A 23,928-nucleotide genomic window follows, 5' to 3' on the forward strand; every position below is an offset into this window, starting at 1 on the left:
CGACCGCAATCTTCTGCTGATGACATATGTGTCTTTATGAAAAAAAAATATTTGTAATATATGTATAGCTAAAAATGTATGGAAGAAGACATGGGCAAATAAGTGTCTAAATACAGTATTAGCATCAGCAGAGGATTGCGGTCGCGTGAGTTATAGTTGCCTGCACTAACTATAACGGGGGAATTTCATTGGTTTTTTATCAGTAAAATTTCCGCTAACTATAACATGTGTGAAACCTATGGTTTTTTCAGTGAATATATATATGTGTATATATATATATATATATATATATATATATATATATATATATATATATATATATATATATATATATATATATATATATCCACACACAAGGTTGCCCTTTGATTAGGAATGCCAACACAGTTGATGGTAAGTTGCTTACTTTATTGCAGGTCGGGGCAAACAGCGCATTTACTCCTCCATATAGCGCCAAACGTTTCGGGCCATCATGCCCTTGCTCACTGGCCTTAAACGCAACCGCTGCTGCTGAGCCAAACTTAAACCTCATGCCCCGCCCTGATGGGACTTCGAAATGTCTATTGGGAGAGGTAGTTTGTGCATTTACTAAAATAGTTGCTGCAGTCATGTTATGTGCACTCATTTCTTTCCCCAAGTGGGTTACACGGAGAAAAGCGGCAGTGTCCCTCTAATAACACCCCTGCAACAGCCGTCCTTCAACTCCACATGGCTCCCAAAGTACGAGAGCCGCAGTCCGCAGATTACGCGGCGGGGCATTCCCACGACGAAGGCATCGCCGCACTTTAACGTCCACACACAAGGTTGCCCTTTGATTAGGAATGCCAACACAGTTGAAGGTAAGTTCCTTACTTTATTGCAGGTCGGGGCAAACAGTGCATTTACTCCTCCATATAGCGCCAAACGTTTCGGGCCATCATGCCCTTGCTCACTGGCTTTGAACGCAACCGCTACTGCTGAGCCAAACTTAAACCTCCTGCCCCGCCCTGATGGGACTTCGAAATGTCTCTTGGGAGAGGTAGTTCATGCATTTACTAAAATAGTTGCTGCAGTCATGTTGTGTGCACTCATTTCTTTCCCCAAGAGGGTTACACGGAGGAAAGCGGCAGTGTCCCTCTAATAACACCCCTGCAACAACGGTCCTTCAACTCCACATGGCTCCCAAAGTACGAGAGCCGCAGTCCGCAGATCATGCGGCGGGGCTTTCCCACGACGAAGGCATCGCCGCACTTTAACGTCCACACACAAGGTTGCTCTTTGATTAGGAATGCCAACAGAGTTGAAGGTAAGTTCCTTACTTTATTGCAGGTCGGAGCAAACAGCACATTTACTCCTCCATATAGCGCCAAACGTTTCGGGCCATCATGCCCTTGCTCACTGGCTTTGAACGCAACCGCTACTGCTGAGCCAAACTTAAACCTCATGCCCCGCCCTGATGGAACTTCGTAATGTCTCTTGGGAGAGGTAGTTCATGCATTTACTAAAATAGTTGCTGCAGTCATGTTGTGTGCACTCATTTCTTTCCCCAAGTGGGTTACACGGAGGAAAGCGGCAGTGTCCCTCTAAAAACACCCCTGCAACAGCGGTCGTTCAACTCCACATGGCTCCCAAAGTACGAGAGCCGCAGTCCGCAGATTACGCGGCGGGGCTTTCCCACGATGAAGGCATCGCTGCACTTTAACGTCCACACACAAGGTTGCCCTTTGATTAGGAATGCCAACACAGTTGAAGGTAAGTGCCTTACTTTATTGCAGGTCGGGGCAAACAGCGCATTTACTCCTCCTTATAGCGCCAAATGTTTCGGGCCATCATGCCCTTGCTCACTGGCTTTGAACACAACCGCTGCTGCTGAGCCAAACTTAAACCTCATGCCCCGCCCTGATGGGACTTCGAAATGTCTCTTGGGAGAGGTAGGTCATGCATTTACCAAAATAGTTGCTGCAGTCATGTTGTGTGCACTCATTTCTTTCCCCAAGTGGGTTACACGGAGGAAAGCGGCAGTGTCCCTCTAATAACACCCCTGCAACAGCGGTCCTTCAACTCCACATGGCTCCCAAAGTACGAGAGCCGCAGTCCGCAGATTACGCGGCGGGGCTTTCCCACGACGAAGGCATCGCCGCACTTTAAAGTTCACACACAAGGTTGCCCTTTGATTAGGAATGCCAACACAGTTGAAGGTAAGTTCCTTACTTTATTGCAGGTCAGGGCAAACAGCGCATTTACTCCTCCATATAGCGCCAAACGTTTCGGGCCATCATGCCCTTGCTCACTGGCTTTGAATGCAATCGCTGCTGCTGAGCCAAACTTAAACCTCATGCCCCGCCCTGATGGGACTTTGAAATGTCTCTTGGGAGAGGTAGTTCGTGCATTTACTAAAATAGTTGCTGCAGTCATGTTGTGTGCACTCATTTCTTTCCCCAAGTGGGTTACACGGAGGAAAGCGGCAGTGTCCTTCTAATAACACCCCTGAAACAGCGGTCCTTCAACTCCACATGGCTCCCAAAGTACGAGAACCGCAGTCCGCAGATTACGCGGCGGGGCTTTCCCACGACGAAGGCATCGCCGCACTTTAACGTCCACAGAGGTGTGGCTCACTGGTTAGAGGTGGCAGACCCGTAAGCAGAGAATCGGCCAGGGACCAGGGTTCAATTCCCGACGCGGCAGGGTCGTGGACCAGGGTCAAAACGGACTCGATAATTCTCGCCTCGGTACCTACTCTAACCAGGAACACACTCGGCAACTCTGGGCATTAAGCTTGCCTCATCTCTACAACGGCCCCCCCACAGACGCTGGGGATGCCTGGTTTCACCTTGGAGATACCCAGAAAGGGACCATCTCACAGGGATAGCCAGGACGGGTTCTCCAGCGGTCTACAGCGCTGGGACGCCCCGTTGCTGGGGCAGCTGTGCGCTTTACAAGTCTAGAACATTAACATTTACATTTACATTTACACACAAGGTTGCCCTTTGATTAGGAATGCCAACACAGTTGAAGGTAAGTTGCTTACTTTATTTCAGGTCGGGGCAAACAGCGCATTTACTCCTCCATATAGCGCCAAACGTTTCGGGCCATCATGCCCTTGCTTACTGGCTTTGAACGCAACCGCTGCTGCTGAGCCAAACTTAAACCTCATGCCCCGCCCTGATGGGACTTCAAAATGTCTCTTGGGAGAGGTAGTTCGTGCATTTACTAAAATAGTTGCTGCAGTCATGTTGTGTGCACTCATTTCTTTCCCCAAGTGGGTTACACGGAGGAAAGCGGCAGTGTCCCTCTAATAACACCCCTGCAACAGTGGTCCTTCAACTCCACATGGCTCCCAAAGTACGAGAGCCGCAGTCCGCAGATTACGCGGCGGGGCTTTCCCACGACGAAGGCATCGCCGCACTTTAACGTCCACACACAAGGTTGCCCTTTGATTAGGAATGCCAACACAGTTGAAGGTAAGTTCCTTACTTTATTGCAGGTCGGGGCAAACAGCGCATTTACTCCTCCATATAGCGCCAAACGTTTCGGGCCATCATGCCCTTGCTCACTGGCTTTGAACGCAACCGCTGCTGCTGAGCCAAACTTAAACCTCATGCCCCACCCTGATGGGACTTCGAAATGTCTCTTGGGAGAGGTAGTTCGTGCATTTACTAAAATAGTTGCTGCAGTCATGTTGTGTGCACTCATTTCTTTCCCCAAGTGGGTTACACGGAGGAAAGCGGCAGTGTCCCTCTAATAACACCCCTGCAACAGCGGTACTTCAACTCCACATGGCTCCCAAAGTACGAGAGCCGCAGTCCGCAGATTACGCGGCGGGGCTTTCCTCACAACGAAGGCATCACCGCACTTTAACGTCCACACACAAGGTTGCCCTTTGATATATATATATATATATATATATATATATATATATATATATATATATATATATATATATATATATACATCAGCAAAGCACTCTCCTCACTCGTGTCAAACCAGCTGAGTAAAAGGGAGCACGGACCACGGGATTCTTGTTCAATATCTGCTTGTTTATTCAAGGAACTCAGATAAACAAGACGGCCATTACGCGTTTCATCCCTCCTGGGGAACTTGATCACATGTATATATATTCACTTAAAAAACCATAGGTTTCACACATGTTATAGTTAGCTGTACATTTCACTCGTAAAAAACCAATGAAATTCCACGTTCTAGTTAGATCAGGTAACTATAACTTGCGCGCCCACAATAAACTGCTGATGACGTCACATATTACATCACTCATGACATGGTCAGTGACATCACTCTTCACATCAATGATGACATCTGAAATGACACATTGTGGATTGCGGTCGCGCAAGTTATAGTTACCTGATCTAACTATAATGTGGAATTTCATTGGTTTTTTACGAGTGAAATGTACAGCTAACTATAACATGTGTGAAACCTATGGTTTTTTAAGTGAATTTGCAAGGTTTTTTAAATGCTAATTCCTAACTATAACGTGTGTGAAACCTATGGTTTTTTCAGTGAATTTGTACGGTTTTTTAAATGCTAAGTTATGTATTTATTTTTTATTTTTTTATCTGGGTTTTTCACCGTGCGCACACACTGCGCGCACGGTGCGCTTCGCAGTCCATACCGTGCGCGCCTCGCCTTTTTTTACACAGTAACAATTTTTTTTTCTCCCTTGCGGGTCCTTCAATTTATTTAATAAATGTGATTGTTATTTCGTTCTTTTTTTTTATTATATTTTTTTGCCGTGCGCGTACGGTAAGCTTACCGTACGCGCACTCGGCGATTTTTTTTTAAAATTAATAAATGTATTTTTCGTACTTTTGTGTCCTTCTTTGACCCCTTTCAAATGTTATGGGGTCTATAACTCTCTTCCTTGCCCCCTTTTCACGTTATCTCCCTTTTTTTTTCTGTGTGAAACACACAAAATGGCGGCCGACACTTCCTGATTTCGTCCGATTCGAATGTTTACAGTCATGTGACAACCAATCAGATTTGAGCTCGCGCACGGCACCGTACGCGTACGGTAAGCTTACCGTAAGCGCACGGAGCGCGCTTACAGATATATATATTGCTTTAAATGCTTTTTTCTCAGGAACTACTGAACAAATTTACACCAGACCTACAAAAGGCACTTCCTTGACCTTATGGCTACCTCTCTGCCAAATTTCAAGTAATTCTGTTCAGCCGTTCGGGCTGTAGCTGTGTCTAAAGGTCCTATGGAAAAATGCATGGGGAAAACGCGTTTTGGAACCCCCCTTTTTTCTCTGCCCCCACTTGACGAATCACCCCGAGACTTTCACGGTAGGAGCTGAACGGAGCGCCCCATTAGTTTTGAAAATTTCGCGAGGATTCGTCAACCGGCGCAAAAGTTATTCAAAATAGAATTTTGAGATTTCCTATGGAAACACGGTCCTAACTATAACTATCTACTGGCGACCGCCAGTAGATAATAAATATATATATTGGGACTTACCCCAATCTTTGACAAGTGGTACTTGTCAGGGGTAGGCCCTGTAGTCACAGTCTGTTAGTGGAATGAAAAAATATATGTTCACATATATACACACATGCTCAGGAGCGAGGAGGAAGAAGAAAACAATGGAGTCATGATCTCCAATGACGCGTTGTGCGTTGCAGAGAGTAAACAGCACAGATTAAAAGTAATAATGAGAGGACGCATCGTAGTGCAGTCTCTAGTTCACCCTCCTGTTTATACTCACAACACCAAGGGTCCCATCCCGGTGGAAAACCTATTCGCTCCCTCTGCTCCCCTTGCTGGTGAAGAGCGTTTCGGAAATGTTGTGTTTTAAAACCCTTTTTCCGCAATGTTCCGCAGTTGCGGTCATGTGATGTATGTAGCGTGAGATCACGGATGTGACCCCAGCGTTCGTCGCATCATGCCGTCTGCGTGACTCAGGTTGTTAAGGCTATCAGGGAAAGCATTCACTTCTGGGTTACAATGTGCGAATAATATTGCATTTAAAAAAATATATATATCAGGATATGGACGTAAGACATAATGACACAGGGTACATAGTATGGACCAGCTATGGTTTAGTTATCTACTTCCCCCACAACGACAAAGAGTAGTTATGGGGAGTATATTGATGTTTAATATTTTTTCATGTTTGCACTATACAGAGTTATGGTTGGTGGAACTTATATAGAGAGTGGAAAATGAAAAAGTGCCATCACCACTAGTGAAACCTGTGGTGTACTCCAACTGTCAAATGACGTGTGTGCTACTAGAGGTTATCTGGTGCCTGAATATAGCTGACTATTATTCGTTGTTAGTGTCTATACCCCCGTATGAGTAATAAGAAAGCCGGGGTGTACATCTAAATTTCTTAAGGTATATTCTGTGTGAGATGGTGGTATTAGGGTTGGTATCATCTTCTACAGAGGGTAGACAAATGTACTATGCGCTTCACTTAAATTAGTTGTTTGTATGGGGAAAGATAGATATCAAAGGCTCAGTTGATGGCAAGGTATTTCGTCATTCAGTCCTATGATATTCGTCCACAATTTATAGACCCATCTCTGTCCTTTTTCCAAGAATCTTTTACTCCCAGTTCATGGTCATATATAGCTTTATTCGGTGTCATAAAAAAAACGTACATAAAAGCAGTTTTTACAGTATATAAAGGAAAAAGTATGCATCCTTTTCGTGTCATTTCATAATAATAAAATACAGTTATAAACAATGTAAACATAAACTCAGCTTGTTAAAAAATACGATAGGATCCTATTTTTATATTCCCATCCAAGTTAGTCTTACGGTGACAGGTAATAGTGGCTATATCCATAATATGTATTTAGTTTACCTTGTCCTGTGTGGTGACATTAACGTGTTTTTTTCTAGCGTAAAAGACAGCCCATAAAAATGATGCCATTCCACAGCAAATTTTTAAGGTTGGCAATTATTGGAAAAACAAATATGCAGGGCGGCATTGCCTGTAAGACAATTGTCTAATCATCGGTAAGACATACCTTTTCCTTTGCCGAGTATAGCATTTGCAAAAGAATACCACTTGTATTCCGAGGCATCCTATCATCACAGTGGCAATTTGACAATTTTGCAGACCAATCATTTATATGGGAAGGGAAATTAATTGGTGGAACGTGTCCAGTCTTAAACCTGTAAGAACAAACAGGTGACGTACATTTAAGACCATTTCATGATAAGGCTGCTTAATAAAAGTGGTTAAAATTAATAGATTTTTTTAAACGCTAGATTTGAAAAGTTCATTGGTCAATTTAAGGGTTTCCAGGTGGGTCATCGCTTCCCTTTTCAGCATTTTTCTGCTAATGGTACCCAGCGATTCCGGTTTCTCAAAGTACTCAGGATGAACGTTTGACATACGCCAACCATGCAATACCTGAATAGAGGGTTAATTTAAGGCAATCGCCAGTTATTGCTCAATTGAAGTCTGTATGATCTGAGGTCCAGATTTTATACCACAGCACAATTGGTTCCAGCTTAATCATAACTGCGAGAAAGGGGGCACCAAGTTCAGAATGCACTACATATAATGAAGTGCTTTTGGGGATTGCTAAGAGGTATCTGAAGAATTCATTTTCAATTAGTTGCATCTCTTCGCATTTCTTATTACCCCATATGCCCGCCCCATAATGTGCTATGCTAAGACATTTCGCTTTGTATATCCTCATCATCATCTCGGGGGGGTTTGAGCCCAAAGGGTTTTTGCACAACTTTTGAGAGCCCAGCAGGCCTGGCTAAATAATTTCTTTCTGTTCTCAATGACATTGCTCTATGAACCTTCTTTGTCGAATAACACCCCTAGGTAGGAGAAGTATCATTGAAACTAATCTTAGTTCCATTTATCGTTATATCCCTACATTCCGTATTTCTCTTACCGCATTTCATAATAAAAGTTGTTCACTTGGAGACCCAGTTCCTTCATATAACCGACAAAGTTGTTAAGCAATGACTGCAGGGCCAGTGAGACGCTTTTGTGAAAAAACTGTGTGACTGCCACAAGCTCCTCCCCCACACTATTTTTGTAAAGGAAAAACAGGAAAGGGGCCAAGATACATCCCTGTCTCACCCCTCTTTCCACGTCGAAAGCTTCAATGCATTCTCCTCTGGCACCATATCTAACTTCAGCCTTACACCCTGTATAGGTCTCTCAAGAAGCTAATAATCGGAATCTCCAACCCCATGTTTTTCAACGTTGACCATAATTTTTCATGAATTACACAGTCAAAGGCCGATGAGAGATCTACGAATGCTAGATAAAACTTCCCATTTTTGATCTTTACATATTTCCAAATTAGCATATTTAAATTAAGACTTTGTTCTATTGTCCCAATCCCGGGGCAAAAGCCGTATTGCAGGTCTGACAGTTTATGATGTAAGTCTGCCCAGTTTTGTAGTCTCTCCAGGATTATGCGTCCCGCTATCTTTGCCAGGGAGTCAATCAAGGAGATTGGCCTATAACAAGTGGGGTTTAAATGAGCTCCCATTTTGTAGATGGGTACAATGATTGATTCTCCCTAGGGAGGAAGAAAACCTGCGGCGCAAGTGACCCTCAATACTAGGGTCAATAAAGGTCCTCACAGAGTGATATTATCTTTATACATATCAACTGGAATGGCATCAGGACCTGGCGCTTTACTACTTTTGCTAGCTAGTATCGCTTTGGTGACTTCCTCCTGGGAAAATGGGACGATAGCCACGGTTTGATTAGGGATTACTTCCTCACTGTTGGTACATTCCTGGTCTTGTGTGTATGTTGAAGGGGGGGTAGTGTAAATGTTGGTGAAATGCTTTATCCACTCTTCTTCCAGTATAGCGAGCTCAATCCTAGGGGTCTCATCTGTACTCCAGGGGTATGAATTAATTACCCTCCAAAAGGTTCTATCTTCATTGCTGACGCCTGTTGTAAAGTTTCCCATGCGGTCTCTCTTAGGTGCAATTTCCTTCTCTTCACAGCCTTTTTGTAGTCAACTCTACATTGGCGGGTCTCACTAGTGCTCCTGGGTTTTTTATGTACTGCTTCCTTCAGGCGTTTATGAGCTTTTGTACATGTGGCATCAAACCACCCCCTTTCTCTTTTATTTGTCCTTCCATTATTTACAAAGATACTGTCCTTTACACCATGCGAAATAGTCAGTACGGACGCAATGATTTCTTTTGTGGGAGTGGTATCATTTAGACATAGGTCAAAGGCTTCTTTGTTATTACTTATCAATTTATTAAGAAAATCTACCGGGATAACCTGAGTCCAGCGTAGGGTGTAACCATTGCACTGTGGTAATTCAATCCGTTCTGTCTGTGGGATGTTCCTATTGAGCCCTTGCTTAAAGAACGGTACAGATGATAATTGTATGCTCAAGGGAAAATGGTCACTTTATGAAATTGAGTGTGTGCGGAAGTTAAAAATAAGACCAGCAAATCGCTTTTACAATAAGACGTGGTCTATAATACTATTGTTTGTCCCTCCATTAAAGGTTTTCTTTCATTTGGCATAGGGTATTCAAATTTCATTGGCAAATGTCAAATCATATTTATCTTATCGCAATATATGCAATGTATGAAATAGGGCTGTTCTTCATTCTCAGAATATGTCATACCACACAATTTATGCCACTGTGCAATACACTGGCGTTTGTTAAAATCACTTCCCCATAGACTCATCACATATTTGTTGTTTTCAGTAACTATACCCTCCAGATCGTTATTTATTTCCTGTAGGACCTCAGTTATTATCGTTGTGGGATTGTTATAAAAATTAATTATTACTAGTCTAGTGGCTCCTTTGGAATTACATACTATTAATTGATAGTACGGTTTATCTGTCACAAAGGTAATATTGGTAAGTTGTAAAGAAATAGAAATATAGGTGCACAAACCCCCCTTTGCCCCTCTATTCTTTGATGCAATGGGCGATGTAAAGTAGGTTCTATATCCATTTATGTGAATAGCCTCTGTGAGCCATGTCTCCTGTAAGCAAATAATTTCATAATCACCTATGAAGCATAACCATTCTTCAGCTTGTATTTTACTCCTTAGCCCTGCCACATTCCAAAATCGAGCTCCAAGGCGTTCGTTTGTCTGTTGATTATTTATGGAGATGACTGGCGTACTGCTATTGGCCTTTTGAGGAACTGACTCTTGTGTCAGTAGAATTTCCTCAGGCGCTATCATGGGGTTGTTCCCGACAATAAGCATTTCGATGGCAGGGCTTTTCTGGGTGTTCCTTTCTTAGGGTTGGGAGGCTTCCGCCATGAGTCAATCCTGGCCATCCAGCGTGGACAGACATTGAAACCTATTAAAAGTTGGAATTATGTAATTTGGAGGTCTCTGCTCCACAGGGGCCTGTGATTTTATGTTACTCCCTGGATTAACAGAACGGTAAAAGTAGCCCAAAGGGTGAGAAAATATTCCATTTCCGTTTACGTTAATAATTCCGGTCCTCTTCAGGACTGTATCCACCAGCTGAGATGAACCAAAGGATAGTACCACACACAATCGCCACTCTGGTCTTTATTCCCCCTTCCTACCCATTTCACTCACCTTACCATCTTAAAGTTGTTAAATAGATGGTCGGTTAGGCCTGTTCTAACCCAGTTTATGGATTTGTTTCCCAGCGAAATCCAGTTCTCCTTAGTGTTTGGGGTTAAAGGGGGGACGTTTGTCAGGACTACCACGTATGGAGCTGCAGCTGGTGGAAGGTCCAAGCGATCAGATATGTGTTCTACTGGCTCTCTAGACTGAACAGGAATTGCTGGAGTAACAGCTGCTCGCCCAGAATCGCTATTTGCCGTGCCCAAATCTCCAATAATTGCCCTCCCCTCCCCCATCCTTCTCATGTTTTTGCTACTTGAGTGGTTGGAGGTACATGTATTAGAGCCTATTGGAGCAGTGTTATCAATTGGTCTCATAGCTAAGGCTTTGATTGCAGTTTCGATTACAGGGATGGGATCTATGTTATGTACCACCTTTGTCTTTTGCCCAGTCGAGAAGATTGTCAGAAGTTCCAAGCAGGAGTCAGTTCTTGTTTCAACTTTCGTTAATCTCGATTGTATTGACCCCAGAATATTATTCATGTGTTGGTCGAGATTTTTAAATGGCTCTGCTAAGGTGTCCAGTTTTCCAATAATTATATTAAAGTTGGGATCTGAAAGGGGTTTGGCTAAGGTTGTATCTGTTTGGACCGTTCCCTGTGTTTGAACATTCCCCTTCATATTTCGCTTTGACTCTCTGCCTTGGTCAAAACCTATACCATGTGCTCGGGTTTTTTAGCCCGTTTGGGTGGCGGCGAATTAGATCTTGTTGGGGACACACAGTCGGCTATATGCTGTATACAGCTGTTCACCTTATTATTTGCTCCTTCCCCTTTATTCCCCCTTCTGAGTTCCTTCCCTGCTAATAAATCACCCGATGGGTCAAGGTCGTTAACCAGTGTGTGAACTGTTGTTACCTGGGCTACTTCACTTCCACCATTTGTCAAAAGTGATTCCTCGACTTTTAAAATCTGCCTTTCAATAGCCCCCATAGCGCATGTTATATATTTTAATATTGACATTTGCGATTTATCTGGGGTGTGTGTTTTTCCTGATATAGCTAAATGCTTTCTTTTACCCATTTTAAAAGCTATTTACAATAACTATGCCAGAAACACTCTTGTATCCGATTGAGTCTAGGATTAATAAAGTAAAATCTGATGTGGTGGCAAAAAACTAAATTACTTGGCTATTGAGCGTCCCACCCTAGAGTACAAAAATAAAATCGCATAAAAGTAACAATCCTTATATCTCCTCAGCAAGTCAGTTTGTTTAAAAAAGCCAGAAAGTCACTTTGGAGTACCTTGGTTTATGTAAGTCCCATTGTCGCAGCTTATTTAGATTTATATGATCAGTTCGAAGCTCCACCACTTAGGTCGTAGCGGGGGGGGGTCCCTGTCGGCTGGTAGGCTCTGATATGGCTTGTGAAGGTTGTATTGTATTGTATTGTATAAGTTTTTGTATAGCGCGACTGCCACCCTACGGGTATCCTGGCGCTTAGAGACCATAATAACATGAAGCATATAGAACGAGCAGCCACTAGTCAAAGGCGATGCTACCTATTCCTGGCGAAAAGCCAGGTCTTAAGAACTTCCCTAAAGCCCAGCAGCGTTTTGGCCTGTCTCAGATCTTGGGGAATCTTATTCCACAGGCAGGCTGCCGCCGTGCTAAAAGCCCTTCCTCCCATCCTTGCAAGTTTTACTCTGGCAATAACTGCCAGGCTTTGGCTAGTGGACTGGAGGAGTCTTTTTGGTACATACCAAGAGAATCGGTCTCATAAAGGTAACGGGCCTAGGTTGTGTAGGGCTTTATAGACCGTGACCAGCGACTTGAAACTGATTCTGTCTTCAACAGGCAGCCAGTGAAGGTCCCTCAGTGCCAATGTCACTGATGAATCCCACGTTCTCCCGAGGGCCAATTTAGCTGCCATGGACTGTACTCTTTGTAATCCCTGTGATGAATACAGGCCCCAGCTAGGCCCGCTAGAACAAGGGTTCGCTCTCCTGTAACGGAATCTATAAGGAAGTTGGCACGGAAACTGCAAAGTACAAAGACAACGTTTATTAACCCTTAAGGGTGGTCCTACAATCCACACAACACTCTTCAGTATTGCCTGGAGTAGCACAAAGAACATTCGTACACAGTCCCCTTTTATACACAACAGAGGGGCTCATAGTGGGTGGATACAACGTAAGGCCGAAGAACATTACATTTATGGTCATTCTCGATACTGAATCAATACATGGGCGGAGCCAACACGATCCTTGAGCCCGCGAAACACATGGTCAAGCAAGGCTAATTATAACAGATGTGGTCAAGTCTGGGCATGCGCCAGATGGACAAGAGGGAGCTATTTATAAACTGTTGCTAGGCAGATTACAAGAGCAACTAACACAGAGGTCGGACTCTCCTCGTGACGAACACGTGGCAGCATATCAATACAAAATGGAGTCCGGACTTCGGTCAACATAACGAAGAAAACATGATCGCAAGGGAAAGCATTAATGTTTTCAGTAAATGCTTAATCACATTCTGCCTTAATTTACAACAGACGACCCTTTCAGCATTTACTGAAGACATCCGGTTTCCAAGAATAATCATCATATATATCAATTATCATCATTCCCTTAACCTCTTTAGCTAGACCCTTCTGGCGAGCAACATCGGCAATAGCTTTCTTATCTGGAATGCAGAATGAAATGCATATGGAACAGCACAATGGTCCACATTGAATACACATACAGAAAAGGAACAGAACTGCTATAATAATGCAGAGACCAGTTAAGACCTTCCATCCCCAGGCAGTAACCAACGCCCAAAACCATCCAGAAAAGGACCAAGTGCCGTTTTCTGTATGGATTTCAGCTGCTATTTTATGCAGCTTGTTAATGGCGTTATAAACGGATGGCGTATGATCAGGGATGAACACACAGCAGCTACTTCCAATAATTTTACAGGCTCCTCCTCGATCAGCTAGCATTACATCTAACACCATACGATTCTGCAACGCAACAATCCTCGTTATTTGTAACTCTTCCGTAAGATTCCCAAGAGCGGCAGCAGTCTGATTTGTCACAGCTTCTACCACTCTTGTCAATCTTCGGATCTTCCTACTATTCAAAGCAGCTCCAACAAAGAAAAACAGTCCTAAGTTAAAATCAATATACTGTTGCAAGCTTGTATCTGTTTGATCCACATCATCAATTGATAGAGTACGTTTATATCTATTTACAGTGACATTATTCAACAGTTTTAAATCCTTATGATATGACGCGGGTGCTAGGAATACAGGAGGTAATAGGAATGATACATAGCATACCCCAGACCACCCAGCCGGCAAACGGTAATAACCTTTATTTCCACATACAAAATAGGTATTATGGGACGCTAGGAAGGTACTGTTATTTAACCCGTCGATGTTTAATACGGTTATGCAATCACTGACCCACACTCTGGACACACAAATCCGCTTGAGCTTGTGCTACTTGGATTACGAATTTGTCCTTCCCCACAGTGTCTCTTGTGTTCGTGAAGATATAGGGAATGGATTCATTGTCCGGTCGGTACTCTTCCCATTCCCAAATTGTCCCATTTGCTTGTGGATATCCATTTTTATCTTGATGACATTCTTTATTGAGTCTGAAAAGCAATCGTCCCACTGTCGGTTTCCGAGTGGCAAACAGCAAAGTGTACCATGCTCTACAAGAGCCATTATGAGAGAAAGGAAGTGGTATGAATGGCGTACCTCCTTTCTTCTGATGGGCTGGCATCATCCCACATATCCAACAGTTCGTAGCATTCGTAGCAACGTGGGTGTGATGCAGCATCTGAATGAAAGTGTTATTCAAATAGGATTGTCGATGCTTTAACTCTTGATATGGCAATGTATAAAAGTAGTGCTCCGCAGGCACTGGAGTCGTCAACACAAGTGTCTTTCGAGCAGGAGTTGCCTCCTCTACAAACCATGTGGTTATACCAACGATAGCTACTGTTAGCATGAACCCCAACGCACAAAGGATTTTCTTCTTCTCCATGTCAAAAGAAACAATACCCTGATATCTTCCTGAAACTAAAAAGTCTGTCAGAACTCTTCCCCTTGGGCAGCGGTTGATTTCTTCACCAGCGGGCCAAGACGGGTGTCGCTACACTAATGCAGGGCTGATCCCCCCCCCTTGCCTCATCGGCTCTCCGTTTCACTAACCCAAGGGCCGTTCTGACAGTATGTCCCGGTACTGGAAACCTCACTTCCTTGGTCGCAGATGATATCGCCTTCCTCCAGAAGTCGCGTGGTCCGGAAAGAGCTCCTCAGTGTCGTTTGGCTCCGCAGCACGGCCTGTCTCTGCTGCTAGGATTTCTCGTTGATCGGTCAGCACGGCAGACTCCACCAATCTGGGCGGTACCTTTCGACAGTGTAAGGAATGGATCCAATTCTTCCTGTTCGAGACTCGCACTGCCGTCCTTGTTGCAAGGAGAACCTGCTCAGGTCCGACCCATCTCGGCTCCAAACTGTTCGTTCTGTCGAAGACCTTCACCATCACATGGTCGCTAGGTCGGAGACCATGCCCTTCGCCGGTAGACCGATCAGGGAGCGCCTCTCGGACCTGTTGATGAATAGAAACCAAATTATCCGTTAACTGTGCCAGATAATCGCTCATCATTACACAAGGTACATCATACACAGCCTTAGGCCTTGGTGGACCCCAAATATTCATTGGGCGTCCAAATACAACTTCATATGGTGTAAGGCCGGTTCGAGAGTGTGGCACCGACCTAATTGACAATAATGCCAGTGGCAGGGCGTCTGGCCAAGTCAAAGATGTTGAAGCTTGGATTTTGGCGATCTTAAGCTTCAGTGTACCATTATACTTCTCGACTAGTCCTGCAGACTGGGGGTGGAATACGGCGTGGAACTTCTGGGTGATGCCTAGGCCCTTCAAGACATATTTTATAACATCCGCCACGAAGTGAGGCCCATTATCACTCCACAGAAGTCTACAGACGCCGTATCGAGGGAAAAACTCTTTCAGCAATAGCTTTGCTGTAGTCATTGCAGTATTGTCTTTCGTAGGGTACGCCTCAACCCATTTGCTGAAAGCGCAGACCACTACTAGAACATACTTCAAATTGTTACAGCGCTCAAGCTGGATGTAGTCCATCTGCAGAACCTCAAAGGGTGCAGTGGGCGTCGCAAATCCTCCTGCTGGAGTTCGAGTGCCTTTCCCTGGGTTATACCTCAGGCAGATCATACAGGTCTGCACCACCCTCTTTGCTGTGCTAGCAATCTCTGGATGCTCCCAGACTTGGGTAAGCAATTTCACAATTGCGGAAGCTCCAACATGTGCTAGCCCATGTGCCATCTGAACCATAGGTTGTACAAAGGCCGTGGGTAATTTCCATCTATCCATCTGCTTATTTCTCCAGCAACCCTCATCATCCAGTTCCCCTTCGCTAGCCCATCGTTCCCGCTCTTTGTCAGAAGCGGTCCTCTGTATTTCTCGCACTTCTTCCTTCGCATCTCGCCATCTTTCCACCTGTGACTTTACTACATACATGGCAGTAGCGCCGGGCTGCATCGCAGTCTCCCGTGCTACTCGGTCTGCTAACGCATTCCCTTCTCCAACTTTATCAACTACTTTCCTATGGGCACTACACTTAACAATGGCAATTTTCTTCGGGTATGTCAATGCGGTTAAGAGATTGTGGACTAACTCCCCATGCATTATCTGTACCCCATGTGACGTTAAGAACCCTCTCTCCTTCCAGAGTAGGCCGAAATCGTGCGCTACTCCGAAGGCATAGCGGCTATCTGTGTAAACATTCACACACAATCCTGTACTGAGCTCACATGCTCGTGCTAAGGCTATCAGTTCCGCTGCTTGAGCTGATTTCTGTGGTATGCGTGCTGTCTCCACTATCGTGTGTAATGTGGTAATTGCATACGCTGCTGAAGTCGTACCATCTGGTAGCTTCAGGCATGATCCGTCTACCCACAACTCTCCATCTACCTCTGAAAAGGGCGTATCCTGGAGATCAATACGACCCTTTGTTTGTTCCTCAGTCACAAGAATACAATCATGCGCTTTCTGCGCCTCAGACTGGGTCTCGGGGTATGGCAACAATGTGGCCGGGTTTAATGTCACGCACCTTTTCAACGTAATATGAGGAGCCAAAAGCGTCAGCTCATATCCCGTTAAACGGGCACTGGTCAAATGCTGCGTCTTTGTTTGATTAAGCAGGGCATCCACAGCATGGGGAACTAACACCAACAATTTATGGGACAACACAATTCCTTCACTTTGGCGTATTGACACAGCTGTCGCCGCTACCGAGCGAAAACACCCTGGTAATGCTCGGGCGACAGGATCAAGCACAGCCGAAAAGTATGCACAAGGGCGCTGCTTGTCGCCGTGCATCTGTACTAAGACTGACAATGCACATCCATCTTTCTCATGCACATACAACGAAAAGGGTTTTGCATAATCAGGGGTCCCTAACACTGGTGCTGAACAAAGGGCCTGTCTCAATTGCTGAAACGCAGCATCACACTCATCTGACCAGGGGATCGGAATGGGCGTGTCTTTTGTCAAAAGAGCTAGTAATGGCTTAGCTATGTGTGAAAACCCCAATATCCACTGTCTACAAAAAGAAACCAGACCCAAAAATGCACGCACATCCTTCTGCGTGGATGGTCTCGGTGTGTCCAAAATTACTTGGATACGATCTGGTGTGAGTGCACGCCCCTCCTTAGACAAAAGGTGACCTAAATAAGTCACCTTTGGTCTACAGAATTGCAATTTCTTCCTAGAGACCTTGTGATTGTGGGATGCTAAAAAGGAAAGTAAGGATAACGTGCTTTTCTCACACAACTCCAGGGTGTCAGCTGCCAACAGGATGTCATCGACATATTGAATGAGGGCGACCCCCTCGAGTAAAACAAAGGAATCCAACTGTCGTTTCAAAGCCTGACTGTAAATACTAGGGCTTTCTGTATAGCCTTGGGGAATTCTACAAAAACGATAAGATCTATTGTTTAATGTGAACCCAAAAAGAAATCGGCTATCAGGGTGAATGGGAATGGAAAAGAAGGCATTCTTCAAATCAATCACTGAAAACATGGTCGCCGTAGGCGGGACCAAGGTAAGCAACGTCGTGATATCGGAAACCACCGGGTACTGAGGTATCACGATCTTGTTTACCTCCCTCAAATCAATTATGAACCGATAGACCTTTGCATCCGTATCCTTTTTCAGAATAGGGAGAATCGGACTGTTACAGATATTGTAGGGAACTTCTTCCACCACCCCTACTGCGATCAAATCTTGCACAATCTGTATGAGAGCTTCCTCGCCCTCCTGGGAAATACGATACTGCGGGAGGCGTGGTAGCACCGCCCCCTCCTGGACACTAATGTGGACCGGAGGAATCACCATTTGTCCCACATCTGTGTCCGAAGTCGCCCATAAAGCTCGGGGGAGGGTAGCCAACAACGCATCCTCTGATATCGTACACATCCGCCCAGACCTGGGATAGTTGTCATTTAAGATCACCCTCACACCCTCAGGGGAGCAGCGGATTGTAGCCCTAAAATACTTTAACATATCAAGGCCCATAATGTTATCCGGTGTATACGGAGCAAGCAAAAACGGACAGGGCGCAGAAAAAGAATCAACCTTAAATGTAAGGGGCTGTGAAAGAGGGCTTCGGGAGAGTGTACCGTCAAACCCTACCGATGTAACTATTGAGCCGGATGGGGGAGCCCCCGGAACCAAGTACCTAGACAATGCACTACGTGTCGCTCCTGTATCCACTAGGAACTGATCAGTAGAACCTAAAACCTCAGCCGATACATAAGGACCCGTCTGATCGACCGGCACCTCAACTGATTCGGACCCCCATCCAACGCATTCCTATGCATGCTGAGGATCATGATATCCCGATTGATCGATGTCCGATACATGATACTGGTGCTGGCGATCAAAAACATTTGAGCCATCTCGGTGCCGCCCGGCAGTATCGAAACGGACATTATCGTTAGAATTCCCTCTAAAGTTCGAGAAGCCCCCTCTACCTCTCGGGCCACCCGGAGTGTGCCCCTGACGCGAAGCACGCAACGCTGGGCAATCCCTGGCCCAATGGCCCAACTGCTTGCAGTACGCACACTGGTTCCTATTCAAATCAGAGCGGCCCGAAGGGGGACCATAAGATCCGCCCCTTCCTCTATTATTATTACCCCGTCGGGGCGGGCCATATACTTGTGCTAACATCACCTTGGTTTTGAGATCTTTCGATTTCTTCTCCTCCTGGCCCTGCGCCTCGTGCTCCTGACGCTCATAATACTGAGCGATGGTCAGAAGGGCCGTTGGTGTCGCGGAGGACCAAGAACTTTCACTCGCTTTTAACCGGGCCGCAACTGCCGGTAGCAGATTAGCCACATATTTGTCCGCGAAAAGGTGGCGGCCCGTGTCGTCAGTAAGCGACTGGCCACTAAAATCATGAAACGTCTCCTCAAAGCGCGTAAAGAAGTCCGCAACTGACTCGTCAACTTTCTGCTTACATGCAGTTAACATATTCCAGTCAATCTTTTTAGGGGGGATAATCGTCTTCAACTTAGCCACAATAGCCGCAGGGAGATCTAAAATATTCTGGGGTGGTTTCTGTGCGGGCTTCCGTTCCCTATCCTCATCCTCAAGGTCAGACCACCGGGCCTTGAAGGCAACCGCATCATCTACCTTTCGGACAGAGCGCCACGTATCCGGCGGTAGGATAAGGCCAAAGAACAGGTCTATATCCGCTAAGGTCATAATGCAAGAATTCAAGGCCCCCTCGACTTCTTCATAGAAGGCCGCTGGATTCTTGCGGGGGTCAGGCAACGCATTCTTTAGTGCCATAACATCGGCCCTATGCCATGGAGTGTAAACCCAATTATATACGAAATATCCCCTTGCATCGGCGGAGTTAATATCCGAACTAGTCCCTGCTCCCTTAGGAGGAACATACAAAGGCGCCGCCTCTCGCATTGGTTTAGCATGCACTATGTCATCCTTATCTGACTGGGAGGCGGATGGGTGGCCCCCTGCTGCAGACGAATCCGACTGCTTCTCCTCCTCCGTTTGTTGACGTGCTTTCTCTCGAAGGGCCAGCACCTCGTCCCGCAAGGCGAACAGCCGCCGAGCCGCCTCAGGAGCCTTAGAGGGAGAAAAAGCACCGTTACGTATTGCTCTAGCGTCCGAAGACACTTCGTCAGGCTCAAGAACATGAGAATATTTTCGGAAAGCAGTAATCACTTCCTCCGCGAAATGACCCAGAAAATACACTTTATCTCTCTCCTGCCACTGCCCCCAAGTCTGAAATAAGTCCTCCATGGATACCTTGCCTTTAAGCGCACGGAAGGAAAGTGTCCGAAGCTCAGCCATTTGCTCGGCCGACAGCATGGACCGTGTGTCTACCTTACCCGAAACCGGGTCAGAATCTTGCGGCCGTGGAGCAGATGCGCCAACATAAGGGGGCGGAGAGCGATCTAGCAAATAAAAATCATCATCAGAATTATTAAGGACAGGATATAGTGGCTGACGAACAACATATTGACCCGAAACCTGTAGCCTACGCTCTTTCTCTTGTCTGTCCGTGTGCTCTTTGTCCTCCCGACGCTTCGCTTCCTGCGCTCGCACATGATCATTCTTCCGTTGCTCTTTATCAAACAGCGCTTTCTCACGCTTCTCTCGCTCACGCACTTCCTTCACCCATAATCGCACACATTCAAACATATCCTGACGAGCACGTCGCTTACACATACACTGTTCCACATACTCAATCTTACGTATATCAAACGATCCATACAAAGGCCAGCGCAACTCAGGATCCTTCTTCGTGTATTTCCTCCACAACGTGCTGTACATTATGGAAGAAAGACCATGCTTCACGTACATGTCCCTATTAGGAGTCCCCTCTGGGGGAGCTGGAGCAGATTCCTCGAGGTTCAACCGGTTTCCAAAACAGCAGCACCACTTACGGAGTGCGCTAAAAGCAGGCATGCTAGGAATAATGCAAAATATGCAATATTATAAAAAAAATGGCGCTTAATCGTTGCGCCGTTCAGAGTTTACACAGCTCCTGGAGAAATTTCTCCACATTACCTGCCTATATGTGTTGCAACGCATATATTTTCACAAAGACAAATTCAAAATATGACTAGTCATCATCAATCAAACTCAAATAGCCATCCCAGGCTTCAAAAACTCGGAGCAAGTACCGTACAACGGTTCTTACCAATCAAGAGTCCAGGTTCCAACTGCCAAGCTCCACAATCGCCCAAACGGCTCTCACGGCAGGACCGACAGAAGAGGTCTCAGTCGATGACCGGCGCCACCCAGACGGTCAGCTCGGAAGGGAAGGAAGAAAAACCTCGGGATGCCAGGGCTAAGACGCCGCTGGCAGTGATCACGTCCCCGGCCAAACTCCTCACCTTCGTCGCGACCAGTCCTTCGAGCATCCGAGTCGCCGATGAGCCCCACGTGACGGGCGCCAATTGATGAATACAGGCCCCAGCTAGGCCCGCTAGAACAAGGGTTCGCTCTCCTGTAACGGAATCTATAAGGAAGTTGGCACGGAAACTGCAAAGTACAAAGACAACGTTTATTAACCCTTAAGGGTGGTCCTACAATCCACACAACACTCTTCAGTATTGCCTGGAGTAGCACAAAGAACATTCGTACACAGTCCCCTTTTATACACAACAGAGGGGCTCATAGTGGGTGGATACAACGTAAGGCCGAAGAACATTACCATTTATGGTCATTCTCGATACTGAATCAATACATGGGCGGAGCCAACACGATCCTTGAGCCCGCGAAACACATGGTCAAGCAAGGCTAATTATAACAGATGTGGTCAAGTCTGGGCATGCGCCAGATGGACAAGAGGGAGCTATTTATAAACTGTTGCTAGGCAGATTACAAGAGCAACTAACACAGAGGTCGGACTCTCCTCGTGACGAACACGTGGCAGCATATCAATACAAAATGGAGTCCGGACTTCGGTCAACATAACGAAGAAAACATGATCGCAAGGGAAAGCATTAATGTTTTCAGTAAATGCTTAATCACATTCTGCCTTAATTTACAACACCTGCACAATGTATTGGGGCGCACCCAGATACAGGGAATTACAATAGTCCAGTCTGCTCAGGATCACGCTCTGGACCACCAAGGACCTGGTCTCACTAGGGAGTAGCGGGAGAATTTGTCGAAGAGCTCTCATCAGGGCGATACAGGTACTGATTGTTTGATTGGCCTGAGATTGCAGCTGAAGGTCATCGTCAATCAAGACCCCCAAGTTACGAACTGTTTTTGCTGCAGCTATGGGGGCGTCCTCTGGCCTGAGCCGGAACTCGCCCATAAGATGTTTAGACATTTTAGCTGCACAGCAGTGCAATAGCTCCGTTTTCCCAGCATTCAGCTGTAACGAATTAGCCCTCAACCACTCAGAAACCTGCCGCATACAGGCCTGAAAAGAGCTCAAAGAAACTGCATGTTCTCCTTCCATGGAAAACAGCAGTTGAATATCGTCCGCATAATTGACCACTTCAATCCCACAAGATTTTATAAAGGGGATCAGGGGCCCTAGATAGACATTAAAAAGAATTGGACTGATTGCTGAGCCCTGAGGCACTCCATGGCAAACCGAGGACCAAGGAGAGACAAATGGCGTCAGGGTGACTGCCTGTTGGTTATTACATGGTCTCCCTTACTCGCTCACTACAGGTCCAAAAGGCTGGAAAGGGTTGGTCAGGGCCCTTTAAGATACCCCTGGGCTTGAAATCAAGGGGAGTGGCCCGGCCCTGCCTCCTCCTGTTGTCGACGGGTGCAGGACAGGCATGCCCTTGGCCCGGGCTTTGCCCGGGCGCGTCCCGTGCTGCGGGAGCCCGAGGCTGGTTTTATGAGCCGACTGCCACTTACTGGAACTGGTCAGCTGCGGTGTGAACGCAGGGCTTGCAGGGGACTATAGTCCTAGTCCCATCAATGGCAAAAACAGCAGAAAGGCAAAAACAGTCTTTTACTCGTGTTGTTCCTTGGTGTAAGTTTCTCAATGACAGACCAATGTAGATCTTTATCAGTATGATTAAATTCAATGAAGTGTGTGGTTAGTTGAAGGTGCTTATAAAGATCAGAGAGTCTGTTGTTTTTCTATGGTTATCTTCAAGTAGTGATTATCTTGGGATATCCGGGCTCTTTTCTGGGCTTCTTTTTATGATAGTCTCTGGGTAGGCCTTTTCCCTCAGTCTATTCACGAGAGACTCTGCTTCTATTTTATAGTCTTGGAGATCAGCGCAGTTCCAACGGATTCTCAGGAATTGCTCTACGGGGAGGTTTTCCCTCAGTGCTCTGGGGTGTGCGCTATTGAAGTGTAGGAGACTGTTGCGATCCGTTGGTTCTTTGTACAGGGTAGTTGTTAATTTACCTTTCTCTGCCATGATGGTAATGTCCAGGAAGGAGATTTGATTTTTATCTGCAGAAAGGGTAAAGGTGAGAAATGGAATTCTTTCATTTAGCCAGTTCAAGAAACCGACGAAGTGTTGTGTCTGTGCCACACCAGATCACAAAGATATCGTCAATATATAATCGCCACAGGCGTATTTCTTTCTTGTATCAGTTGTTTGTCTAAATATTGTTATCCTAAAACCAACTGACATAGAAACAGGCCATGCTCTGGTTGAAGGTACTGCCCATTGACGTGCCATGGCATTCTAGGTTTGTTAGTTCCTCAAACCTGAAAAAGTTATCTTTGAGAGCTATCTCTGCTAATTGCATGATCCAGTGCAGCAGGGCTTTCCAGTCCCAGTCTTGTGCCAACAGGAGGTCATTAACTACTCGGAGAGTTTCCTCTTGAGGTATGCTTGTGTAAAGGGCCTCTGTCGAGCATAGCATAGTCTCTGTTATGGGGTCATAATCCATGCCTTGAAGGATATTCAGAAGATGTTTAGTGTCCTGTACATAGGATTTTATTTTCTTCACTATTTCTTGCTTTACCATTCGGTGTGCCTCTTCCTGTTTTTGTATTCACCATCTGGTTTTGGAGTGACAGGAGATGGGGATGTACATTCACTCTAGATAGCCACAAAGGTGCTTGCGGTGTGTCCTGCCTTTCCTGATGGACTCATAGCCAGGCTGAATAGACCTTTCTGCATTTAGAGTAGTGGGAGGAGTTTTCACTAGCACCTGAATAGGATATGTACCCTCTACACAATGCTGTCTCCAACCCCTGTGGTCAAGCTGGACCAAGGAGGACAGAACTGTTCTTACTGAGCTCAGAGACAAAGACTACAAAGAGAAAATGGGGTATGAATATTAGACCTAAGGCCCCACAACTTAAGATCACTTCAGGAATCAAGAGGAACCTCTGCCAAGGAGGAGAGCT

This window comes from Triturus cristatus, chromosome 10 (genome assembly GCF_964204655.1).
Source record: "Triturus cristatus chromosome 10, aTriCri1.1, whole genome shotgun sequence".
NCBI classification, from domain to species: domain Eukaryota; kingdom Metazoa; phylum Chordata; class Amphibia; order Caudata; family Salamandridae; genus Triturus; species Triturus cristatus.